Source organism: Equus przewalskii, chromosome 19 (assembly GCF_037783145.1).
Source record: "Equus przewalskii isolate Varuska chromosome 19, EquPr2, whole genome shotgun sequence".
Taxonomy (NCBI): domain Eukaryota; kingdom Metazoa; phylum Chordata; class Mammalia; order Perissodactyla; family Equidae; genus Equus; species Equus przewalskii.
In genome coordinates, this window is record NC_091849.1 from 16,191,244 (window position 1) to 16,202,498 (window position 11,255).

At 39.5% G+C, this 11,255-nt stretch overlaps 1 long non-coding RNA gene and 1 other non-coding gene across 2 annotated transcripts; one reads left to right on the forward strand and one right to left on the reverse strand.

Annotated features, from left to right (window-relative positions):
• The first annotated feature begins 4,850 nt into the window (after nucleotides 1–4,850).
• On the forward strand, nucleotides 4,851–10,742 carry LOC139077415 (uncharacterized). The gene is made up of 3 exons (XR_011529914.1): nucleotides 4,851–5,118; nucleotides 8,331–8,458; nucleotides 9,690–10,742. It is a non-coding gene; the product is annotated as an uncharacterized lncRNA (long non-coding RNA).
• LOC139077547 (U6 spliceosomal RNA) lies at nucleotides 8,698–8,801 on the reverse strand. Its single transcript, XR_011530170.1, has one exon. It is a non-coding gene; the product is annotated as a U6 spliceosomal RNA (small nuclear RNA).
• Nucleotides 10,743–11,255: the final 513 nt, after the last annotated feature.

An 11,255-nucleotide genomic window follows, 5' to 3' on the forward strand; every position in this document is an offset into this window, starting at 1 on the left:
GTCCCATGCCACAGTCAATGTCTGCATCAGGCGATGCCACAGCTCTGCTCAGAAGTATCTAATAGCTCCTCCATTCCACTGGGAGTCAAAGTCAAAGTCCTCCCATGGCCTACAAGGCCCCACACAATCAGGATGCCCTCGATCTTTCAGATCCCATCTCCTATCACTCTTCTGTGTGCTCCCACAGCTCCAGCCTCACTGTCCTCTTTGCTATTCCTCAAACAAGCCAGGTGCTCTCTTGCCTCAGGGCCTTTCTGCTTGCTGGTCCCTCTACTTGGACTGCTTTTCTCTGAATATCCACGTAACTCACTCCCTCACGTTCTTCAATCATTTAAAAAAAAACAAAAAACAATGTCCCAGTCGAGCCCACGGTGACCAACCTACTTAAAATTGTACCCCCTGTCTTTCCTGGTCTACCTAGCCCTGCTCTATTATTCCATGAAGGCGTTACCCTAGAACATTCTGTGTCATTTCCTTTTTGCTTATTTGTTTATTATCAAGAGAGCAGAGATTTTTGTCTGTCTTATTCACTGATAAACCCCAAGCACTAGAACGGTCCTTGGCCCATGATAGACACCCACTAAAAAGTCACCGACTGTTAAATGAGTTAACGAACCAATAATATTTTTTAGGACCTACTATGTGTGAAGCCTTTTAAGCCCCAAAACAACAATGATCTCATTAGAAGCTAATCAAAAACAAATGAATTTTGTCCAAGCTGTGGCACATAGTCTATGTACTTCATCTTTGACTTAGTTATATTTGGTGTAACTATTAAAGCTGAGTCAGAATGAGCTGAATCTCACATTCAGGCTCAGATTTGTGAAGAACTTTCAAAACCAGAATGGAAGAGAATGTACAAACTTGACAGCAAATTTTGAGAAAAATAGAAAGTAACACAACTACATCTTCTAATAATCATAATTTTTTAAAGCTGCCATTTAGCAAGCTCTTATTCTGTGCCAGCCAATGTGACAAGAGCTTTGCTGAGGTCTTCTCATCTAATCCCCACAACAATAGCATGAGTTAGAGATCATGATCCACATTTCTTAGGTGCTTAAACTGAGGCTTGGAGTTTAAAGGATCTGCCCAAGGTCCCAGGTCCCCCAGCACTGGTCTCAAGGTGAAGTTATCCACCTATTCAGCCTGAGAATTTTTAGCAAGTCATTACCTGAATGAAATAGGCCAGTTTGAGTCATAACACTGCATTGCAATATTTTGGCTAAGGTAACCTTTTTTTTTTTTTTTTTTTTTGCTGAGGAAGACTTGCCCTGAGCGAACATCTGTTGCCAATCTTCCTCTTTTTACTTGAGGAAGATTTACCCTGAGCTAACATCTGTGCCAATCCTCCTCTATTTTGTATGTGAGTCGTCACCTCAGCATGGCCACCAAGAAGTGGTTTAGGTCCATACCCAGGAGTCAAACCCAGGCCACCAAAGTGGAGCATACCGAACTTAACCACTAGGCCACAGGGCCGGCCCTAAGGCAACCTTTTTTATACCAATCTCTATTTATTAGATTCTTATTTTTGAGTTAATAATACACGTATCCTAGAAATTAAAGCTAGTCGTTCTATTGAGTATTCCTAAATAAATCAAATGTCTTCAGCTCAACCTAACTGGTCTCCCATCTATCAAAACTATACTCCAGCTTGTCATTTTGACCCATGCTATTACATGGCTGGAAATGACTCACTTGAAGTCCATGGTCACATTCCAAGGCCCCTTTCCTATTAGAAATTTTGACTCTCATCTGGCACATCCCATCATGGTAAGGCCTAAGTTGGTTGTAAAGGGCCAACATGAATTCCCAGGCCTGCTTTAAGGACTTAACTTCCTTTCAGCTAGCCTGTGCTTGACTTCTCTTCTTCCACCCTTGAGCTTCCCAGAGTCCCTGTAACCAGAATTCAAGTATAGGACCTGAAAGAAACCTGGCCACAGAAAATGTGTAAAACACTACAACCTCTTCACAGGTTCGCTTCACTTTATATGTGATGGAAATGCTCCTCGGAGCTGAAATAGTTCCAGAGTTCAGCAGTCTGGGGAATTTGAAGGAGGGAAAAAAAAAAAAGCCCTGCATTTCCAAAGATGTGAAGAGAGGACTCTGCTCTCTGAGGATGGAAGGAAGTAAGAAGACCCTATTTGTGGCTGCAGGAGAGGAAAAGAAAAAAGCCCACAAGGAAACTACCAGCAGATGGTAAATACATTTTTAATTCTTCTGTCATACTGTGTGGACTTGTGCACACTGGTCCTGCTGTGTTAGGCTCCCGAAATAGCGAGCCATGGAATTGCAGAACAGTTCTGCTGCAATTTGAGATTTAGGAAACCATGCTGGCTGACAAAACAGGAAGGGCTCATAGTAGGATGGAGTGGATTTGCTCCCAGTTTGCAGCTCATCGGTGTGACAGCCACTGTGGTTCTTGGTGTAGGAAAATTCTCTCAGATGTCAGGTCTCAATGGTGATATTTTAAAAGATACTATTTCGAATTGGCCTCTGAGCTCTAGTTACGATTATTAAATGTCGAGGCTTTCCATACGATAACTCTCAAAAGTTAAAAGGAATGAGATCCATTTTTTTTATGGATCCTAAGTCCATCAGGGAGCATCAGAAATGTATATGGCAGCTCAGAGTTCTACACCCAGCCTTTCTCATACTTTTTGTTCAGGCATAATTTTCCCATAGATCATGAGCATTCCAATGCCAGAAAAAGGACCAAATATGATCATGGACTGCTCTAAAAGGATCCTAAGGAGATAAGATGCTAAAGCACCTTCAGTTGACTCCGCCTCTGAGAAGTGACCTGAGACTGGTACTAGGAATGCGTTAGGTTCCCAGTCCCAACACTGCCTTGCAGTACATCGGCAAGAAAGAAAAAGTGTTGATGAATCCATCTGGATGTTGAAGAATGAGGAGAAGTTGGTCCATTACTTAATCGTAGTCTAGAAATACAACTTGCAATACAGTTGGCCCTCTTTCCCCGAGTTCCACATCTGGGGATTCAACCAACTGTGGATGGAAAGGCCAATGATGGTTGTGTCTGTACTGAACATATACAGGCTTTTTTTCTTGTCATTGTTCTCTAAATAATACAGTATAACAGCTATTTACCTAGTATTTACATTGTATTAGGTAGTATAAGTAATCTAGAGATGATTTAAAGTGTACAGGAGGATGTACATAGGTTGTGTGCAAATACTACACCATTTTGTATAAGGGACTTGAGCATTCACGAATTGTGGTATCTACAGGCGTCCTGGAACCAATCCCTCTCAGATATGGAGGGATAACTGTAGCATATTTCTAGCACTGGAAGGATCCTTACAGAATCTAGTTCAATTTTTTCATTTTAGAGACAGGAATCTGGGCCAAAGAGTTGCAGGAAATTGGCAAAGGTTATACAACTAGTTGGTGGCAAATTCAGTACTGGATCCCAAGACTTCTATTTCTCAGTCCAAGGTTTGTTCTGCTTTAGCACTCACAGAAGGTGGACGTTTCTGTGACAAACAAAATCCAATTCTAGAAGATCTTTCTCATAGTAATCCTCACTCTTGGGTTCTTATAAAGCAAGATGATGGAATCTCTGACTGGTCTATGAATGTCTGGGAAACTAGTTGATATTCTTTATAGGTAAAGTTTCAAGCTAATATATATTTGTGAATTTCTGTCTTAAACCCCTGTGGACTGTGTCTAGGTTATATAGCTGTCACACAGTGTGGTACAACTGGGATCCTCTTTGGATGAAATGGCAGAGAATATTGGTAAATAGGATTAAAAAGCATTGGCAGAAGAGAACAGGGAGCCTGATACATTAACTTCCCACCCAGTGGCTTCCTGCTCTAAGAATTTCTCCTAGCGCCGATTGGAGAGAGGGGTGGGTGGGAGAAAAGGGGATTTTTATCTTCTTAGTAAAAGAAAGAATTCAAAAACACTTTACCACTGCTCAGTTGGATGAAATCTTGATTTTGCATAGTTTAAGTTTCTACAAAGACTAACTATATTCTTGTTCAAAACGACTTATCCATTCATAGATAATTTTTCCAATGGGTACATGTGTAACTCCCTAGTAAGAACTATTCTCAATCAGCTGTTTAAGAAATGTTATTCTTTCCTGTTTCTTTAGAAAGTTAATCAGTAAACTGATAAACAGCTAGTTCAGCAATAAGTTCTCCTAAATTTTGCAATTCTGTTCAGCCTTCTGATTTGTTGTTTTTACAGGTGATTTCAGCAAAATTTTGTTCTATTTCTATAGTGGAAAAATTTTTAGCTGTTGTGTTTATATACATGGCATTCTTTGTTTTGAGAATCAATTTGACCATTCTGAACACATTTGATAAATTTACTAGCTATCTCCACGGTCTAGTTACAGATTTGTTGGGGGGGAGGGTCGAGTTATCTTGTGAATTATTTTGAGGAGAGCAGTAATGAAGGCACACTTTAGGTTATTTCATTCCTGTGATCCAAATTTGATTATCCAGCTGATATCACTAGGGATATTTAAAGCTTTAATAATTACATCTTGAGGCCTAAAGAAAAAAAAAGCAGAACAATTACGTTTACTACACATTCACACACAGCCTTTCCGAGTGTCACCGTCTCAGAGCCTGTTTGGTTGTTTTACAAAAATAGATTGATATTAAGATTCTGCTTTAAGAATTCAAGCTCAGTTGACACTTTGTCCATTAAAAAACCCAAAAGCTAGATTTAAGTAATTGTGCTTATTTGAAAGAGTAAAACATATAAGCTTATTGATTTTACCTTTCCTTTTGGAGGACAGTTTTAGGATTTTTTCCCCTAGAAAGTTTTGAGGCTATGATTCATGCTAAAAGTGCCCTGTTCCATTATGTACCAACACAGCTTTGAAGCTGTCCCTGCTTCTAGGTCAAGGGCTCTCCCTGTGGCCAGATGCCAGTTTTATCCTTGGACTCTCATGATCCTCGGAAATAAATCAACTTTCCAGTAAAATCCTGTGATAGCTCTGTTTTACATAAAAGTGTGCAGCCTGGGGATGCGATACTGTTTTGCGTTTTAAGTGGACAAGATGGGACAGAAAACATCCGTTATCACTAGAGACAATTCCAAGTGGAGCCATTATTACAGACATCAGAGGGCAGCTTGGAGGTAACGTACTCACTCTCCCTACAGCCTCTCTAACCCAAATGCTTATGATTTGTGTGAAAATAAGAAAAGTACAAACGGTTGAAAGGGTTTTAATCTATATGTGGCATTGGCCAATACATTCCATGAGATGAATAAAGGTTGAGCAGGTCAGCTCCCTTAGGTCAATATTTCTTTCTTGTGGCAAGAAAAGAAAAAAGGAACAAATTATTACTACACATAACAACACAGATTAATCTTACCCTGTTGGAAAATTTTTAAAAAGGCTAGACACAAAATAATGTATGCTGTATTGCTCCATTTGTGTAAGTTTCAAAAACACACAAAACTAAGTTAGAACTAAGTATAACAGTTTATGTTTGATGAGGAGGGAGAGGATTATGATTAGAAGGAGGAGTGAAGATGGCTTCTAGGGTGCTAGAAAGTTCTATTTCTTGCCCTAGGTGGTGGATACAGAGGTGTGTTCTCTTTGTGATAATACATTAAGCTATACACATGTGATCTGTGCTCTTTTTATATAAGAATGATTTACTTCCATTTCAAAGTTTAAAAATAATATCCCCATTGGGAAAGACAGTTTTGAGAAATTTTAGAATAGCATTTTGCTTAATGAAACGAGTATCTATTTATTATAGAGAAAAATAGAAGATTCAGATAAGCTAAAGGAAAAAATTACACAAAACTGCAGTGTAGGTCAATGGGAACCCTCCTACGCTGCTACAGGGAGTGTTAATTGCTACTGCTATTCTTGATTAACTGTTTGGCATTATCTATTAAAGTTAAAGATATGCATATCCAGTGACCCAGATTTCCACCCCTGGGTATATACCCAATAGAAATATGTGCATGTGAGCACTAGAAGACAGCAACTCTGTTCATAATAGCCCTGAATTGAAAATAAGCCAAATTGTCCATCAACAGTAGAGTGGATAAATAAAGTGTGGTATATCCAACCTTGGAATACCATACAGCATTGACAATGAATGAACCATAGTACCCTCAGCAACCTGGATGAAATTGAGCAACCTAATGTTGAGAGATAGAAGCCAGAGACAAAAAAGCATATGCTCACATTTACTGAAAATTCAAAAAACAGGAAAAAATATACTATTTAGTAATACATGCTTAGGTGGTAAAACTAAAGAAAAAACTAAAGAAAAGAAAAAAAAGGATGATCATTAAAGTAAGGGCAGTGGTGACCTCTTGGGGTCATTCTTGGGGGGAGGGTGGGTTATGATGAGGAAAGGGTGAATGGAGGGCTTCAAGCCCTTGACCTGAGTTGAGTAGTGGTTATGTGAGTGTTCACTTTATAAAAATTGATTAAATTATACTTATATATATACATGCACTTTTCCAAATGTGTGTTATATTTTACAATAAAAGAGGTATAAAAAATTACCTGAAACCCAATTACTCAGAGATAGATAGCAATTTAACACCTTGATCTATATACTGCCAGACCTTCTTTGATGCAATATATACATTCCGTCCACATTGCTTTTTAGCCTTCAATTTTTTTCTCTCTAATGATGTGACCTCCCAGAAGAATTCTTCTTCAGATTTTTTTTTCCATTTCCCTTTAATTTTAACTAAGAGTAAATATCACACAAGTTTTATGCTCCTCTGGAAGCCTAAAGCCATGGAGTGGTTTTCAGGAAATTAGGTTGCTTTAGCCTAAGCTACATTGATTCATAAACCAATCTGCAGGATTTTGCCATAGCTCATGGGAGACTTTCCCTCTCTGTTAATAATGCTGCTGCTTCAAAAGAGAAAAGCCTCTTTTCACTTCTTCAGAGTGCTATCTTTTCAAAAGGAAAGGCCAGGCAATGAGGAGGAAAAGCTGGCTGGGGAGTGGTCAGGAGGCTGGAGGTAGGGGAAGGGGTCATCCTAAAACTTGTTATAATATGCATCATGCTGAGTCCATGCTGAGCCTGGCCTAGGCAACATTATGAAGTAGATTTTCAAAGTGATCTAGGGTTTGTTTTTTTAAACTCCGAAGTAGTTCCATTGCTTTTTCTTGCCCCTGGGACAGTATAAGTTTTCTTCCCTCTGCCTGGAACATGCTTCTTCTACCTCTTGCCCTATCTTCAAGCACTCTCCACTGTTCTCCTTCACTCTTTTCATCATCTTAACTATTACATGGTTGAAGAACCCTTCTATGACCATCTAAGGCTAGGTGGTGACCCCGCAAGAGCTCCATGGCACCCTGGACTTACCCCATCACAGCATTTGTTACCCTAATTTGAAATTGCCTATTTTCTTGTCCACGAATACTCTGCTAATCTGTAAACTCCACACAGGCAAGGAGAGTGTCTGTTTCATCATCATAACTCCAACCCCTCAAGCATATTGGCACTCCATAAATATGGTCATTGAATGAATGAAAAACAGTTGTGAAAGGAGAGGAGACATGGCAGGAGAGGTTGTGATTTAAAGTATGCTTTCCCCACTCCCTTCACCTGTTGAGTGCAAATGGCTTCAAATAGTTTAGTCACACCAACACGGGATAGTACAAAATTCTAAAATCTACAACTGCTCAGTTTCAAATACTAGTAACAGCAGTTTGCATTTGTGTGGTGTTTGATATTTTCTTAAGCAGTTTCCTATATTATCTCGTACAATTCCAACAACAAATCCTCCAAGGTGAACTGGGAAGCTATTAATATCACCATTTTGCAGACTGGAAAACTGTCTGAGAGAGCTTAAGTCACTAGTCCCACAATATACAATTAGTTTTTAGTGTAAGCCAGGAGCTAGTGACTCCTTTGTGCTGGAAGTGGAAACGCATTCAGTGGATACTATATACAGATATATCTTCAGGGAATGGGGACATAAAATAAACATGGGACACCATTCTGATTTTTTTAATCTTTTGTAGATATTTCCCTTTTTTTCCCTAGCATTTATTTTTTAGTTTTATTTTTCATTACACAACTAGTACATATTTGGTGTAGAAAATCAAAACATCACAAATAAGAAAATTGAAATCACTTATGATCATATTAAACAGAGCTATCTATTGTTACACCATTTTAATAACTCTGACTACAAATTAAGTCGTGAGCTCTTGTAGAGTGAAAACTCCCACACTCTATTATTTTGTTTTTCCACACTCTTTTCTTTTCTTTTTTTTTATTAAGATTTTATTTTTTCCTTTTTCTCCCCAAAGCCCCCCCGGTACATTGTTGTATATTCTTCGTTGTGGTTCTTTCTAGTTGTGGCATATGGGATGACGCCCCAGCGTGGCTTGATGAGCAGTGCCATGTCCGTGCTCAGGATTCGAACCAACGAAACACTGGGCCACCTGCAGCGGAGCGCGCGAACTTAACCACTCGGCCACGAGGTCAGCCCCTCCACACTCTTTTCTTTATCTCCCAAATTTTCTTAGCTATTCTTGGCCATTTTCTCTTTTATTCAAATTTTAGAACTAGGTTTTACTAAAACTCTCTTGGGATTTTTATTAAGTTTGCATTATTTTTATAGATTAATTTGAGTAGAATTAAAAATTTTACTATACTGTTTCCTCTCTTTCATAAACACAGTATATTTCTCCATTAATTCATGTCTATTTTAATATCTCTTTAAAATATGGAATGCTTCAAGAATTTGCATGTCATCTTTGCACAGGGGTCATACTAATCTCTGTATTTTTCCAATTTTAATATACGTGCTGCTGAAGCGAGCACACAGATATTTCTTAACTGTTGGAGTCTATCAGGAGGGAAAGATAAGAGGTCACATGTTCTTTACCCTCTTTATGAGACAGTAACTGAAAAAGACATTAATCTGGGCTAATTGTATCTGTCAGACATAAATGCATTTAGTTGTGTGCTGACAATGGCAAAAATGTTTCTGGATTTTGCTGTCTTGTCCCATCTATTATCTGAACAAAAGTTCTTTTTCTGTTGATAGTTGTGACAGAAGAAATGCAGCAGGACAAAGGGGTTGGAAGGATGTGAAAAAGAAAAGGAAAGGAAAAGATGGTCAAACATGCGTGTAAGGAGGGCTGTGGAGGAGGGACATGTTGATCGGGCAGGTGAAATGGGTGGAGAGTAACAGGGTCAGGGAAAGGGAACGGCAGCAAGTTTGGATCCTCTGAGATCCGCAACTCTAGGAAACCAGCAGCATCACTTGGAATCTTGTTAGAAATTCAGAATCTCGGCCCCAACTCAGACCTGCCCAATTAGAATCTGCATTTTAACAGGATCCCCGGGTAATTCCTATGCACGTTGAAGTTTCAGAAGCTCTTAGTTGCCTGCAATCAGTCTGAGCCAATCCTGATGGGTGTCATCAGCCTTAGACCTATTAATAGATGAAACTGGTTTCGTTGCCTAGAGACCTGGAAATCGGGTTCCTCTTGTCGACTCTGAGTCTCAGTGTTCTCTTACCACTTCGGCCAAAGCCTTGGGACTCCAGTCGGCCTCAGTTTCTCTGCGAAGCATTTCAGTTCCCTACAGGGGTTGGATCCTTGCCCTGGACCCCAGCTTCCTCAGCTCCGGTCCCGATGCTCTGCCAAACTCTTGCTCTGCCCCTTCTCTTGGGAAGCAGGATGTGATTGTCTACTCCTTTCTCAGCTTCTGGCTGGAGGCCTGCTGTGACTGGACCAGATCACCTGGAACCGTGCCTGATTCAGACTTTTGTCACCAGGACTTCTTCCAGAACTGTGTTCTGCTGGCAGAGAGGACTCACTCAGATATCCAAATAGCCTGGCCCAATCTGAGCTCGTCAGGCCCTTTGACCACCACGTACTGGCCTGCCGAGCTGCCTCCTGGGGATGGGCCAGCTTCTGAAGACACGCTCTGTCTCCTCTGTCCAACTAGATCTTGGCTTCTTCCCCCTTCCCTTGGCTGTGCTGATATGGTCCCAGCCTGCCCTGCACCCAAATGTCTCCTACAAAAGAGGAGGAGGCCAGTAGAGATCAAGAGAAGCAGGCCTCAGGCCCTTCTCTCTCTTAACATCTATGATTTCAGGACTCCATGGGCCTGCTTCTGTGTGGATCCTGAAATTCCAAACACTGCTCTTGCAGCCCTTTAGGTAAAAGGTATTCTAAAAGTCCTAGAAGACTATTGAGTACTAACAGGCTCAGTAGCTTTACATAACGTGTACTTTTGGCTGTTTTTCCAAGATAAAGAAAAATCTTTGTTGTCTGACTTGTTTTATAAAAACAGGCCAATCCATATAGAAGCTCAATGATTTCTCTAGTTACCATACAACCACTTCACTTTGACTGACTCCCACCACGCTCAATTTATGGTGGAACATTATACAAAGTGTATCACACCTGCTACTGTGTTTTAAGTCAGCCCAAAATGGCATGCAGTTCAAAGCAATAATCAGGTTGGCTGTCAGTTATGGAGGCCAATTTTTAAATAAACATTTACTCTCCATTAATTAATAATGGAGTACCGACTATATCTTTAAGACTGTTGCATCATTTCTATTCTTAAGATTTATTCTTATGGTGATGCAAAAAAAAAAAAAAAAAAAAAAAATGGAGCAGAAGAAGGAAAAGAAGAAAGAAAGTAGTGTGGCAGCACCCACAGTAGCTAGGTGATGGTGTGGGTGTTGTTTTCATTATTTACATACCTAGCACTTCCACAAGAATCCAAATGTCTTACAAAAGAAAATACAATACAAATTGCAATAAAGACACGGTAACACAGCAAGACACAAAGAAAACAATTATCGAAAGGAAGATTTAAATTTGGCATAAATCATTTGCACAGAAAGAATGGATAAGTATCCATTGACTCAATTTGCACATTCAAAGGTGTGCACATGGTGGGGTTTGCCACATTCAGAAAAGATGTTACATGTAAAATAGAGGTAAAAGAATAGAGGTAATAAAAATTGTCTAAAATCATTTTGAATAAGAAACACATGCTATTTGATGAGATCACTTCAACTTTCTAAAGTTGCATGACAATCTTATTGAATTAGCAGGGATGAATATATATATATATATAGATATATGATTTTCCAAAAGGCACTCATGGCTTAGCAAAATCAAAGCTCCCAGGAAGAAGTTACTCAAGGCTAGAAAGAGGAAATGGATAGGAAACAGAACTTATATTATCATTAACTATTCATTGCTCACTTTCATTGCACCTTTGTAAAGGTCCAAATTTTCTCAGGATAGA